We start from the raw sequence: 13,914 nt of genomic DNA on the forward strand, positions 1-13,914 counted from the left end.
CGAAAGGGAGCCGGCCGTTGGCTACCCCTGAGCGAAACGTTCAGACTTGTAGCTCGATGTGCAGATCATTTGGAATCTACGTGGCAGAGTCTCGCGGGAGACTGCATTTCCTATTGGCGGAGAAAGTGGGATGGCCTGTGGAGGGATCGAACCCATGACCTCCTCGTTACCAGCACGACGCTATACCCCAAAGGGCTAACGAGCCACGCAACACTGTCGCATCAGCAGTCCAAAACCGCAAAATCATCTCCTCTTCCTTAAAAACGGCCCCGCCAATCACGTGAGCATGTATCTCTTTTCCTTGACTTTCTCTCACCTTATACTTGGAACCCAGAGCAGCAACACCACGAAGACGAAAAACGGCCCTGAGAAGATTTCTCATCTCAGCCTGGAAAATTGACGTTCCGCTACCAGTAATCGAACCCTGGCCTCCTGTGTGAAAGCCAGGTATCCTAGCCACTAGACCATACCGGACATACCTCAAGTATCAGCTACGTGTGAATGGGTCCAGAAATATTTCTCCTCCACGAACTTTACGGCCGAATCTGGCGACAACGCTGAACTCTGTCCGCCACCACGATCCCGCTTACTCACTCCCAAAGCGCCCAAGTCATACTACACAAACATCGCTTTCAGTCTCAAGTGTAAGTAGCAAAACTATAATTAGTAATAACTGGAAACAAACACTCTCACGTTGACGCAAAGGAGCCTGGGTGGTAATAAACTGTAAACACGGCTTTACCTCGCAAAAGCTATGCTGTGCGTTTCACCGTCGTGGAGAGTAAATGAGATGGCTGGGGTGAGGGTCGAACGTACGCCCTTGAGAAGACGTCACGCGCTGCCCACTGCGACAGGGAAGCACACAGGAATTCTTTTCCCACCATGCCGAACACGACAGGGTGGACTTCTCAGCGGAAGTCAGTCCTGCGTCTAGTTACAGTGCATCGCCCTGGAAGCGGCGTGGACCCGCGTTCGGATGTGCGGGCGGGCAGGGCGCCTGCAGCAGGGTCGCTTCGGCCTCTGGTGGCAGCAGGGGCGGCAACGCATCACGACACAGGATGCGTGCAGCGGAATGCGGCGGTGGTGGTGTAACGGTCAGCATGGTTGCTTCCCAAGCAGTTGATCCGTGTTCGATTCCCGGCCACCGCAAGAGGGCTGTCGTTTTTGCGTAGCGCAATAGTGTGTGTTCAACACCATGCGATCCTCGAAATTGCCAAGTGTCGCTGCACAAGTAGTATCTGCTCGTCTCTCGCCTCGTTGCAGCTAAGTGGGCGGCCCCTTCATCGTGTGTCGACTTGGCCCGACTTTGCTCGACTGCCGCTCGCTGCCGCTCGGCGGCAGGGCCAATATGACAGAAGCAGTACGACAATCGGCTGCGAGAAACACGCTAATCAAGACTACCTTTCCTTTCCAATTCGAAAAGCTAAATTTTCATTTACAAATTTCGGAATTCTCACTGCTCCCCTACAGTGTTATCTACGATATTTGGGAAATTATCTGTGGGTTCGTACGGTTCTGTTACTGCCAAAGTCGTTCCTGCACTTTACGTTCGCTCTTTTTGCAAAGAACCTCTTTAAATTTTGGATCCTATGTTCGTTAACGTAATTTAAATTGCTGTGGGAGGCATCATAGCACATCAACACTGTAACACAAAAGGGGGAGAGTGGGGGTGAAAGGGGAAAGGTCCAATAGCACGCAGAGATCCCGCCTATCACCCATGTAATCACTAACCACGCCCACCTCTGCTTAACTTCATTAATCGAAAGGGAGCCGGCCGTTGGCTACCCCTGAGCGAAACGTTCAGACTTGTAGCTCGATGTGCAGATCATTTGGAATCTACGTGGCAGAGTCTCGCGGGAGACTGCATTTCCTATTGGCGGAGAAAGTGGGATGGCCTGTGGAGGGATCGAACCCATGACCTTCTCGTTACCAGCACGACGCTATACCCCAAAGGGCTAACGAGCCACGCAACACTGTCGCATCAGCAGTCCAAAACCGCAAAATCATCTCCTCTTCCTTAAAAACGGCCCCGCCAATCACGTGAGCATGTATCTCTTTTCCTTGACTTTCTCTCACCTTATACTTGGAACCCAGAGCAGCAACACCACGAAGACGAAAAACGGCCCTGAGAAGATTTCTCATCTCAGCCTGGAAAATTGACGTTCCGCTACCAGTAATCGAACCCTGGCCTCCTGTGTGAAAGACAGGTATCCTAGCCACTAGACCATACCGGACATACCTCAAGTATCAGCTACGTGTGAATGGGTCCAGAAATATTTCTCCTCCACGAACTTTACGGCCGAATCTGGCGACAACGCTGAACTCTGTCCGCCACCACGATCCCGCTTACTCACTCCCAAAGCGCCCAAGTCATACTACACAAACATCGCTTTCAGTCTCAAGTGTAAGTAGCAAAACTATAATTAGTAATAACTGGAAACAAACACTCTCACGTTGACGCAAAGGAGCCTGGGTGGTAATAAACTGTAAACACGGCTTTACCTCGCAAAAGCTATGCTGTGCGTTTCACCGTCGTGGAGAGTAAATGAGATGGCTGGGGTGAGGGTCGAACGTACGCCCTTGAGAAGACGTCACGCGCTGCCCACTGCGACAGGGAAGCACACAGGAATTCTTTTCCCACCATGCCGAACACGACAGGGTGGACTTCTCAGCGGAAGTCAGTCCTGCGTCTAGTTACAGTGCATCGCCCTGGAAGCGGCGTGGACCCGCGTTCGGATGTGCCGGCGGGCAGGGCGCCTGCAGCAGGGTCGCTTCGGCCTCTGGTGGCAGCAGGGGCGGCAACGCATCGCGACACAGGATGCGTGCAGCGGAATGCGGCGGTGGTGGTGTAACGGTCAGCATGGTTGCTTCCCAAGCAGTTGATCCGGGTTCGATTCCCGGCCACCGCAAGAGGGCTGTCGTTTTTGCGTAGCGCAATAGTGTGTGTTCAACACCATGCGATCCTCGAAATTGCCAAGTGTCGCTGCACAAGTAGTATCTGCTCGTCTCTCGCCTCGTTGCAGCTAAGTGGGCGGCCCCTTCATCGTGTGTCGACTTGGCTCGACTGCCGCTCGCTGCCGCTCGGCGGCAGGGCCAATATGACAGAAGCAGTACGACAATCGGCTGCGAGAAACACGCTAATCAAGACTACCTTTCCTTTCCAATTCGAAAAGCTAAATTTTCATTTACAAATTTCGGAATTCTCACTGCTCCCCTACAGTGTTATCTACGATATTTGGGAAATTATCTGTGGGTTCGTACGGTTCTGTTACTGCCAAAGTCGTTCCTGCACTTTACGTTCGCTCTTTTTGCAAAGAACCTCTTTAAATTTTGGATCCTATGTTCCTTAACGTAATTTAAATTGCTGTGGGAGGCATCATAGCACATCAACACTGTAACACAAAAGGGGGAGAGTGGGGGTGAAAGGGGAAAGGTCCAATAGCACGCAGAGATCCCGCCTATCACCCATGTAATCACTAACCACGCCCACCTCTGCTTAACTTCATTAATCGAAAGGGAGCCGGCCGTTGGCTACCCCTGAGCGAAACGTTCAGACTTGTAGCTCGATGTGCAGATCATTTGGAATCTACGTGGCAGAGTCTCGCGGGAGACTGCATTTCCTATTGGCGGAGAAAGTGGGATGGCCTGTGGAGGGATCGAACCCATGACCTTCTCGTTACCAGCACGACGCTATACCCCAAAGGGCTAACGAGCCACGCAACACTGTCGCATCAGCAGTCCAAAACCGCAAAATCATCTCCTCTTCCTTAAAAACGGCCCCGCCAATCACGTGAGCATGTATCTCTTTTCCTTGACTTTCTCTCACCTTATACTTGGAACCCAGAGCAGCAACACCACGAAGACGAAAAACGGCCCTGAGAAGATTTCTCATCTCAGCCTGGAAAATTGACGTTCCGCTACCAGTAATCGAACCCTGGCCTCCTGTGTGAAAGCCAGGTATCCTAGCCACTAGACCATACCGGACATACCTCAAGTATCAGCTACGTGTGAATGGGTCCAGAAATATTTCTCCTCCACGAACTTTACGGCCGAATCTGGCGACAACGCTGAACTCTGTCCGCCACCACGATCCCGCTTACTCACTCCCAAAGCGCCCAAGTCATACTACACAAACATCGCTTTCAGTCTCAAGTGTAAGTAGCAAAACTATAATTAGTAATAACTGGAAACAAACACTCTCACGTTGACGCAAAGGAGCCTGGGTGGTAATAAACTGTAAACACGGCTTTACCTCGCAAAAGCTATGCTGTGCGTTTCACCGTCGTGGAGAGTAAATGAGATGGCTGGGGTGAGGGTCGAACGTACGCCCTTGAGAAGACGTCACGCGCTGCCCACTGCGACAGGGAAGCACACAGGAATTCTTTTCCCACCATGCCGAACACGACAGGGTGGACTTCTCAGCGGAAGTCAGTCCTGCGTCTAGTTACAGTGCATCGCCCTGGAAGCGGCGTGGACCCGCGTTCGGATGTGCCGGCGGGCAGGGCGCCTGCAGCAGGGTCGCTTCGGCCTCTGGTGGCAGCAGGGGCGGCAACGCATCGCGACACAGGATGCGTGCAGCGGAATGCGGCGGTGGTGGTGTAACGGTCAGCATGGTTGCTTCCCAAGCAGTTGATCCGGGTTCGATTCCCGGCCACCGCAAGAGGGCTGTCGTTTTTGCGTAGCGCAATAGTGTGTGTTCAACACCATGCGATCCTCGAAATTGCCAAGTGTCGCTGCACAAGTAGTATCTGCTCGTCTCTCGCCTCGTTGCAGCTAAGTGGGCGGCCCCTTCATCGTGTGTCGACTTGGCCCGACTTTGCTCGACTGCCGCTCGCTGCCGCTCGGCGGCAGGGCCAATATGACAGAAGCAGTACGACAATCGGCTGCGAGAAACACGCTAATCAAGACTACCTTTCCTTTCCAATTCGAAAAGCTAAATTTTCATTTACAAATTTCGGAATTCTCACTGCTCCCCTACAGTGTTATCTACGATATTTGGGAAATTATCTGTGGGTTCGTACGGTTCTGTTACTGCCAAAGTCGTTCCTGCACTTTACGTTCGCTCTTTTTGCAAAGAACCTCTTTAAATTTTGGATCCTATGTTCGTTAACGTAATTTAAATTGCTGTGGGAGGCATCATAGCACATCAACACTGTAACACAAAAGGGGGAGAGTGGGGGTGAAAGGGGAAAGGTCCAATAGCACGCAGAGATCCCGCCTATCACCCATGTAATCACTAACCACGCCCACCTCTGCTTAACTTCATTAATCGAAAGGGAGCCGGCCGTTGGCTACCCCTGAGCGAAACGTTCAGACTTGTAGCTCGATGTGCAGATCATTTGGAATCTACGTGGCAGAGTCTCGCGGGAGACTGCATTTCCTATTGGCGGAGAAAGTGGGATGGCCTGTGGAGGGATCGAACCCATGACCTCCTCGTTACCAGCACGACGCTATACCCCAAAGGGCTAACGAGCCACGCAACACTGTCGCATCAGCAGTCCAAAACCGCAAAATCATCTCCTCTTCCTTAAAAACGGCCCCGCCAATCACGTGAGCATGTATCTCTTTTCCTTGACTTTCTCTCACCTTATACTTGGAACCCAGAGCAGCAACACCACGAAGACGAAAAACGGCCCTGAGAAGATTTCTCATCTCAGCCTGGAAAATTGACGTTCCGCTACCAGTAATCGAACCCTGGCCTCCTGTGTGAAAGCCAGGTATCCTAGCCACTAGACCATACCGGACATACCTCAAGTATCAGCTACGTGTGAATGGGTCCAGAAATATTTCTCCTCCACGAACTTTACGGCCGAATCTGGCGACAACGCTGAACTCTGTCCGCCACCACGATCCCGCTTACTCACTCCCAAAGCGCCCAAGTCATACTACACAAACATCGCTTTCAGTCTCAAGTGTAAGTAGCAAAACTATAATTAGTAATAACTGGAAACAAACACTCTCACGTTGACGCAAAGGAGCCTGGGTGGTAATAAACTGTAAACACGGCTTTACCTCGCAAAAGCTATGCTGTGCGTTTCACCGTCGTGGAGAGTAAATGAGATGGCTGGGGTGAGGGTCGAACGTACGCCCTTGAGAAGACGTCACGCGCTGCCCACTGCGACAGGGAAGCACACAGGAATTCTTTTCCCACCATGCCGAACACGACAGGGTGGACTTCTCAGCGGAAGTCAGTCCTGCGTCTAGTTACAGTGCATCGCCCTGGAAGCGGCGTGGACCCGCGTTCGGATGTGCGGGCGGGCAGGGCGCCTGCAGCAGGGTCGCTTCGGCCTCTGGTGGCAGCAGGGGCGGCAACGCATCACGACACAGGATGCGTGCAGCGGAATGCGGCGGTGGTGGTGTAACGGTCAGCATGGTTGCTTCCCAAGCAGTTGATCCGTGTTCGATTCCCGGCCACCGCAAGAGGGCTGTCGTTTTTGCGTAGCGCAATAGTGTGTGTTCAACACCATGCGATCCTCGAAATTGCCAAGTGTCGCTGCACAAGTAGTATCTGCTCGTCTCTCGCCTCGTTGCAGCTAAGTGGGCGGCCCCTTCATCGTGTGTCGACTTGGCCCGACTTTGCTCGACTGCCGCTCGCTGCCGCTCGGCGGCAGGGCCAATATGACAGAAGCAGTACGACAATCGGCTGCGAGAAACACGCTAATCAAGACTACCTTTCCTTTCCAATTCGAAAAGCTAAATTTTCATTTACAAATTTCGGAATTCTCACTGCTCCCCTACAGTGTTATCTACGATATTTGGGAAATTATCTGTGGGTTCGTACGGTTCTGTTACTGCCAAAGTCGTTCCTGCACTTTACGTTCGCTCTTTTTGCAAAGAACCTCTTTAAATTTTGGATCCTATGTTCGTTAACGTAATTTAAATTGCTGTGGGAGGCATCATAGCACATCAACACTGTAACACAAAAGGGGGAGAGTGGGGGTGAAAGGGGAAAGGTCCAATAGCACGCAGAGATCCCGCCTATCACCCATGTAATCACTAACCACGCCCACCTCTGCTTAACTTCATTAATCGAAAGGGAGCCGGCCGTTGGCTACCCCTGAGCGAAACGTTCAGACTTGTAGCTCGATGTGCAGATCATTTGGAATCTACGTGGCAGAGTCTCGCGGGAGACTGCATTTCCTATTGGCGGAGAAAGTGGGATGGCCTGTGGAGGGATCGAACCCATGACCTTCTCGTTACCAGCACGACGCTATACCCCAAAGGGCTAACGAGCCACGCAACACTGTCGCATCAGCAGTCCAAAACCGCAAAATCATCTCCTCTTCCTTAAAAACGGCCCCGCCAATCACGTGAGCATGTATCTCTTTTCCTTGACTTTCTCTCACCTTATACTTGGAACCCAGAGCAGCAACACCACGAAGACGAAAAACGGCCCTGAGAAGATTTCTCATCTCAGCCTGGAAAATTGACGTTCCGCTACCAGTAATCGAACCCTGGCCTCCTGTGTGAAAGCCAGGTATCCTAGCCACTAGACCATACCGGACATACCTCAAGTATCAGCTACGTGTGAATGGGTCCAGAAATATTTCTCCTCCACGAACTTTACGGCCGAATCTGGCGACAACGCTGAACTCTGTCCGCCACCACGATCCCGCTTACTCACTCCCAAAGCGCCCAAGTCATACTACACAAACATCGCTTTCAGTCTCAAGTGTAAGTAGCAAAACTATAATTAGTAATAACTGGAAACAAACACTCTCACGTTGACGCAAAGGAGCCTGGGTGGTAATAAACTGTAAACACGGCTTTACCTCGCAAAAGCTATGCTGTGCGTTTCACCGTCGTGGAGAGTAAATGAGATGGCTGGGGTGAGGGTCGAACGTACGCCCTTGAGAAGACGTCACGCGCTGCCCACTGCGACAGGGAAGCACACAGGAATTCTTTTCCCACCATGCCGAACACGACAGGGTGGACTTCTCAGCGGAAGTCAGTCCTGCGTCTAGTTACAGTGCATCGCCCTGGAAGCGGCGTGGACCCGCGTTCGGATGTGCCGGCGGGCAGGGCGCCTGCAGCAGGGTCGCTTCGGCCTCTGGTGGCAGCAGGGGCGGCAACGCATCACGACACAGGATGCGTGCAGCGGAATGCGGCGGTGGTGGTGTAACGGTCAGCATGGTTGCTTCCCAAGCAGTTGATCCGGGTTCGATTCCCGGCCACCGCAAGAGGGCTGTCGTTTTTGCGTAGCGCAATAGTGTGTGTTCAACACCATGCGATCCTCGAAATTGCCAAGTGTCGCTGCACAAGTAGTATCTGCTCGTCTCTCGCCTCGTTGCAGCTAAGTGGGCGGCCCCTTCATCGTGTGTCGACTTGGCCCGACTTTGCTCGACTGCCGCTCGCTGCCGCTCGGCGGCAGGGCCAATATGACAGAAGCAGTACGACAATCGGCTGCGAGAAACACGCTAATCAAGACTACCTTTCCTTTCCAATTCGAAAAGCTAAATTTTCATTTACAAATTTCGGAATTCTCACTGCTCCCCTACAGTGTTATCTACGATATTTGGGAAATTATCTGTGGGTTCGTACGGTTCTGTTACTGCCAAAGTCGTTCCTGCACTTTACGTTCGCTCTTTTTGCAAAGAACCTCTTTAAATTTTGGATCCTATGTTCGTTAACGTAATTTAAATTGCTGTGGGAGGCATCATAGCACATCAACACTGTAACACAAAAGGGGGAGAGTGGGGGTGAAAGGGGAAAGGTCCAATAGCACGCAGAGATCCCGCCTATCACCCATGTAATCACTAACCACGCCCACCTCTGCTTAACTTCATTAATCGAAAGGGAGCCGGCCGTTGGCTACCCCTGAGCGAAACGTTCAGACTTGTAGCTCGATGTGCAGATCATTTGGAATCTACGTGGCAGAGTCTCGCGGGAGACTGCATTTCCTATTGGCGGAGAAAGTGGGATGGCCTGTGGAGGGATCGAACCCATGACCTTCTCGTTACCAGCACGACGCTATACCCCAAAGGGCTAACGAGCCACGCAACACTGTCGCATCAGCAGTCCAAAACCGCAAAATCATCTCCTCTTCCTTAAAAACGGCCCCGCCAATCACGTGAGCATGTATCTCTTTTCCTTGACTTTCTCTCACCTTATACTTGGAACCCAGAGCAGCAACACCACGAAGACGAAAAACGGCCCTGAGAAGATTTCTCATCTCAGCCTGGAAAATTGACGTTCCGCTACCAGTAATCGAACCCTGGCCTCCTGTGTGAAAGACAGGTATCCTAGCCACTAGACCATACCGGACATACCTCAAGTATCAGCTACGTGTGAATGGGTCCAGAAATATTTCTCCTCCACGAACTTTACGGCCGAATCTGGCGACAACGCTGAACTCTGTCCGCCACCACGATCCCGCTTACTCACTCCCAAAGCGCCCAAGTCATACTACACAAACATCGCTTTCAGTCTCAAGTGTAAGTAGCAAAACTATAATTAGTAATAACTGGAAACAAACACTCTCACGTTGACGCAAAGGAGCCTGGGTGGTAATAAACTGTAAACACGGCTTTACCTCGCAAAAGCTATGCTGTGCGTTTCACCGTCGTGGAGAGTAAATGAGATGGCTGGGGTGAGGGTCGAACGTACGCCCTTGAGAAGACGTCACGCGCTGCCCACTGCGACAGGGAAGCACACAGGAATTCTTTTCCCACCATGCCGAACACGACAGGGTGGACTTCTCAGCGGAAGTCAGTCCTGCGTCTAGTTACAGTGCATCGCCCTGGAAGCGGCGTGGACCCGCGTTCGGATGTGCCGGCGGGCAGGGCGCCTGCAGCAGGGTCGCTTCGGCCTCTGGTGGCAGCAGGGGCGGCAACGCATCGCGACACAGGATGCGTGCAGCGGAATGCGGCGGTGGTGGTGTAACGGTCAGCATGGTTGCTTCCCAAGCAGTTGATCCGGGTTCGATTCCCGGCCACCGCAAGAGGGCTGTCGTTTTTGCGTAGCGCAATAGTGTGTGTTCAACACCATGCGATCCTCGAAATTGCCAAGTGTCGCTGCACAAGTAGTATCTGCTCGTCTCTCGCCTCGTTGCAGCTAAGTGGGCGGCCCCTTCATCGTGTGTCGACTTGGCCCGACTTTGCTCGACTGCCGCTCGCTGCCGCTCGGCGGCAGGGCCAATATGACAGAAGCAGTACGACAATCGGCTGCGAGAAACACGCTAATCAAGACTACCTTTCCTTTCCAATTCGAAAAGCTAAATTTTCATTTACAAATTTCGGAATTCTCACTGCTCCCCTACAGTGTTATCTACGATATTTGGGAAATTATCTGTGGGTTCGTACGGTTCTGTTACTGCCAAAGTCGTTCCTGCACTTTACGTTCGCTCTTTTTGCAAAGAACCTCTTTAAATTTTGGATCCTATGTTCGTTAACGTAATTTAAATTGCTGTGGGAGGCATCATAGCACATCAACACTGTAACACAAAAGGGGGAGAGTGGGGGTGAAAGGGGAAAGGTCCAATAGCACGCAGAGATCCCGCCTATCACCCATGTAATCACTAACCACGCCCACCTCTGCTTAACTTCATTAATCGAAAGGGAGCCGGCCGTTGGCTACCCCTGAGCGAAACGTTCAGACTTGTAGCTCGATGTGCAGATCATTTGGAATCTACGTGGCAGAGTCTCGCGGGAGACTGCATTTCCTATTGGCGGAGAAAGTGGGATGGCCTGTGGAGGGATCGAACCCATGACCTTCTCGTTACCAGCACGACGCTATACCCCAAAGGGCTAACGAGCCACGCAACACTGTCGCATCAGCAGTCCAAAACCGCAAAATCATCTCCTCTTCCTTAAAAACGGCCCCGCCAATCACGTGAGCATGTATCTCTTTTCCTTGACTTTCTCTCACCTTATACTTGGAACCCAGAGCAGCAACACCACGAAGACGAAAAACGGCCCTGAGAAGATTTCTCATCTCAGCCTGGAAAATTGACGTTCCGCTACCAGTAATCGAACCCTGGCCTCCTGTGTGAAAGCCAGGTATCCTAGCCACTAGACCATACCGGACATACCTCAAGTATCAGCTACGTGTGAATGGGTCCAGAAATATTTCTCCTCCACGAACTTTACGGCCGAATCTGGCGACAACGCTGAACTCTGTCCGCCACCACGATCCCGCTTACTCACTCCCAAAGCGCCCAAGTCATACTACACAAACATCGCTTTCAGTCTCAAGTGTAAGTAGCAAAACTATAATTAGTAATAACTGGAAACAAACACTCTCACGTTGACGCAAAGGAGCCTGGGTGGTAATAAACTGTAAACACGGCTTTACCTCGCAAAAGCTATGCTGTGCGTTTCACCGTCGTGGAGAGTAAATGAGATGGCTGGGGTGAGGGTCGAACGTACGCCCTTGAGAAGACGTCACGCGCTGCCCACTGCGACAGGGAAGCACACAGGAATTCTTTTCCCACCATGCCGAACACGACAGGGTGGACTTCTCAGCGGAAGTCAGTCCTGCGTCTAGTTACAGTGCATCGCCCTGGAAGCGGCGTGGACCCGCGTTCGGATGTGCCGGCGGGCAGGGCGCCTGCAGCAGGGTCGCTTCGGCCTCTGGTGGCAGCAGGGGCGGCAACGCATCGCGACACAGGATGCGTGCAGCGGAATGCGGCGGTGGTGGTGTAACGGTCAGCATGGTTGCTTCCCAAGCAGTTGATCCGGGTTCGATTCCCGGCCACCGCAAGAGGGCTGTCGTTTTTGCGTAGCGCAATAGTGTGTGTTCAACACCATGCGATCCTCGAAATTGCCAAGTGTCGCTGCACAAGTAGTATCTGCTCGTCTCTCGCCTCGTTGCAGCTAAGTGGGCGGCCCCTTCATCGTGTGTCGACTTGGCCCGACTTTGCTCGACTGCCGCTCGCTGCCGCTCGGCGGCAGGGCCAATATGACAGAAGCAGTACGACAATCGGCTGCGAGAAACACGCTAATCAAGACTACCTTTCCTTTCCAATTCGAAAAGCTAAATTTTCATTTACAAATTTCGGAATTCTCACTGCTCCCCTACAGTGTTATCTACGATATTTGGGAAATTATCTGTGGGTTCGTACGGTTCTGTTACTGCCAAAGTCGTTCCTGCACTTTACGTTCGCTCTTTTTGCAAAGAACCTCTTTAAATTTTGGATCCTATGTTCGTTAACGTAATTTAAATTGCTGTGGGAGGCATCATAGCACATCAACACTGTAACACAAAAGGGGGAGAGTGGGGGTGAAAGGGGAAAGGTCCAATAGCACGCAGAGATCCCGCCTATCACCCATGTAATCACTAACCACGCCCACCTCTGCTTAACTTCATTAATCGAAAGGGAGCCGGCCGTTGGCTACCCCTGAGCGAAACGTTCAGACTTGTAGCTCGATGTGCAGATCATTTGGAATCTACGTGGCAGAGTCTCGCGGGAGACTGCATTTCCTATTGGCGGAGAAAGTGGGATGGCCTGTGGAGGGATCGAACCCATGACCTTCTCGTTACCAGCACGACGCTATACCCCAAAGGGCTAACGAGCCACGCAACACTGTCGCATCAGCAGTCCAAAACCGCAAAATCATCTCCTCTTCCTTAAAAACGGCCCCGCCAATCACGTGAGCATGTATCTCTTTTCCTTGACTTTCTCTCACCTTATACTTGGAACCCAGAGCAGCAACACCACGAAGACGAAAAACGGCCCTGAGAAGATTTCTCATCTCAGCCTGGAAAATTGACGTTCCGCTACCAGTAATCGAACCCTGGCCTCCTGTGTGAAAGCCAGGTATCCTAGCCACTAGACCATACCGGACATACCTCAAGTATCAGCTACGTGTGAATGGGTCCAGAAATATTTCTCCTCCACGAACTTTACGGCCGAATCTGGCGACAACGCTGAACTCTGTCCGCCACCACGATCCCGCTTACTCACTCCCAAAGCGCCCAAGTCATACTACACAAACATCGCTTTCAGTCTCAAGTGTAAGTAGCAAAACTATAATTAGTAATAACTGGAAACAAACACTCTCACGTTGACGCAAAGGAGCCTGGGTGGTAATAAACTGTAAACACGGCTTTACCTCGCAAAAGCTATGCTGTGCGTTTCACCGTCGTGGAGAGTAAATGAGATGGCTGGGGTGAGGGTCGAACGTACGCCCTTGAGAAGACGTCACGCGCTGCCCACTGCGACAGGGAAGCACACAGGAATTCTTTTCCCACCATGCCGAACACGACAGGGTGGACTTCTCAGCGGAAGTCAGTCCTGCGTCTAGTTACAGTGCATCGCCCTGGAAGCGGCGTGGACCCGCGTTCGGATGTGCCGGCGGGCAGGGCGCCTGCAGCAGGGTCGCTTCGGCCTCTGGTGGCAGCAGGGGCGGCAACGCATCGCGACACAGGATGCGTGCAGCGGAATGCGGCGGTGGTGGTGTAACGGTCAGCATGGTTGCTTCCCAAGCAGTTGATCCGGGTTCGATTCCCGGCCACCGCAAGAGGGCTGTCGTTTTTGCGTAGCGCAATAGTGTGTGTTCAACACCATGCGATCCTCGAAATTGCCAAGTGTCGCTGCACAAGTAGTATCTGCTCGTCTCTCGCCTCGTTGCAGCTAAGTGGGCGGCCCCTTCATCGTGTGTCGACTTGGCCCGACTTTGCTCGACTGCCGCTCGCTGCCGCTCGGTGGCAGGGCCAATATGACAGAAGCAGTACGACAATCGGCTGCGAGAAACACGCTAATCAAGACTACCTTTCCTTTCCAATTCGAAAAGCTAAATTTTCATTTACAAATTTCGGAATTCTCACTGCTCCCCTACAGTGTTATCTACGATATTTGGGAAATTATCTGTGGGTTCGTACGGTTCTGTTACTGCCAAAGTCGTTCCTGCACTTTACGTTCGCTCTTTTTGCAAAGAACCTCTTTAAATTTTGGATCCTATGTTCGTTAACGTA

At 52.0% G+C, this 13,914-nt stretch overlaps 8 non-coding genes across 8 annotated transcripts; all 8 read left to right on the forward strand.

The window, feature by feature from the left end:
• The first annotated feature begins 1,077 nt into the window (after nucleotides 1–1,077).
• Trnag-ccc (transfer RNA glycine (anticodon CCC)) lies at nucleotides 1,078–1,149 on the forward strand. The gene has a single exon. It is a non-coding gene; the product is annotated as a tRNA-Gly (tRNA).
• Nucleotides 1,150–2,837: 1,688 nt separating this feature from the next.
• Nucleotides 2,838–2,909, forward strand: Trnag-ccc (transfer RNA glycine (anticodon CCC)). The gene has a single exon. It is a non-coding gene; the product is annotated as a tRNA-Gly (tRNA).
• A 1,678-nt stretch (nucleotides 2,910–4,587) lies between these two features.
• Nucleotides 4,588–4,659, forward strand: Trnag-ccc (transfer RNA glycine (anticodon CCC)). Its single transcript has one exon. It is a non-coding gene; the product is annotated as a tRNA-Gly (tRNA).
• Nucleotides 4,660–6,347: 1,688 nt separating this feature from the next.
• Trnag-ccc (transfer RNA glycine (anticodon CCC)) lies at nucleotides 6,348–6,419 on the forward strand. The gene has a single exon. It is a non-coding gene; the product is annotated as a tRNA-Gly (tRNA).
• A 1,688-nt stretch (nucleotides 6,420–8,107) lies between these two features.
• Nucleotides 8,108–8,179, forward strand: Trnag-ccc (transfer RNA glycine (anticodon CCC)). Its single transcript has one exon. It is a non-coding gene; the product is annotated as a tRNA-Gly (tRNA).
• Nucleotides 8,180–9,867: 1,688 nt separating this feature from the next.
• Trnag-ccc (transfer RNA glycine (anticodon CCC)) lies at nucleotides 9,868–9,939 on the forward strand. Its single transcript has one exon. It is a non-coding gene; the product is annotated as a tRNA-Gly (tRNA).
• A 1,688-nt stretch (nucleotides 9,940–11,627) lies between these two features.
• On the forward strand, nucleotides 11,628–11,699 carry Trnag-ccc (transfer RNA glycine (anticodon CCC)). Its single transcript has one exon. It is a non-coding gene; the product is annotated as a tRNA-Gly (tRNA).
• A 1,688-nt stretch (nucleotides 11,700–13,387) lies between these two features.
• Nucleotides 13,388–13,459, forward strand: Trnag-ccc (transfer RNA glycine (anticodon CCC)). Its single transcript has one exon. It is a non-coding gene; the product is annotated as a tRNA-Gly (tRNA).
• Nucleotides 13,460–13,914: the final 455 nt, after the last annotated feature.

Source organism: Schistocerca gregaria, chromosome 8, assembly GCF_023897955.1.
Source record: "Schistocerca gregaria isolate iqSchGreg1 chromosome 8, iqSchGreg1.2, whole genome shotgun sequence".
NCBI lineage: Eukaryota > Metazoa > Arthropoda > Insecta > Orthoptera > Acrididae > Schistocerca > Schistocerca gregaria.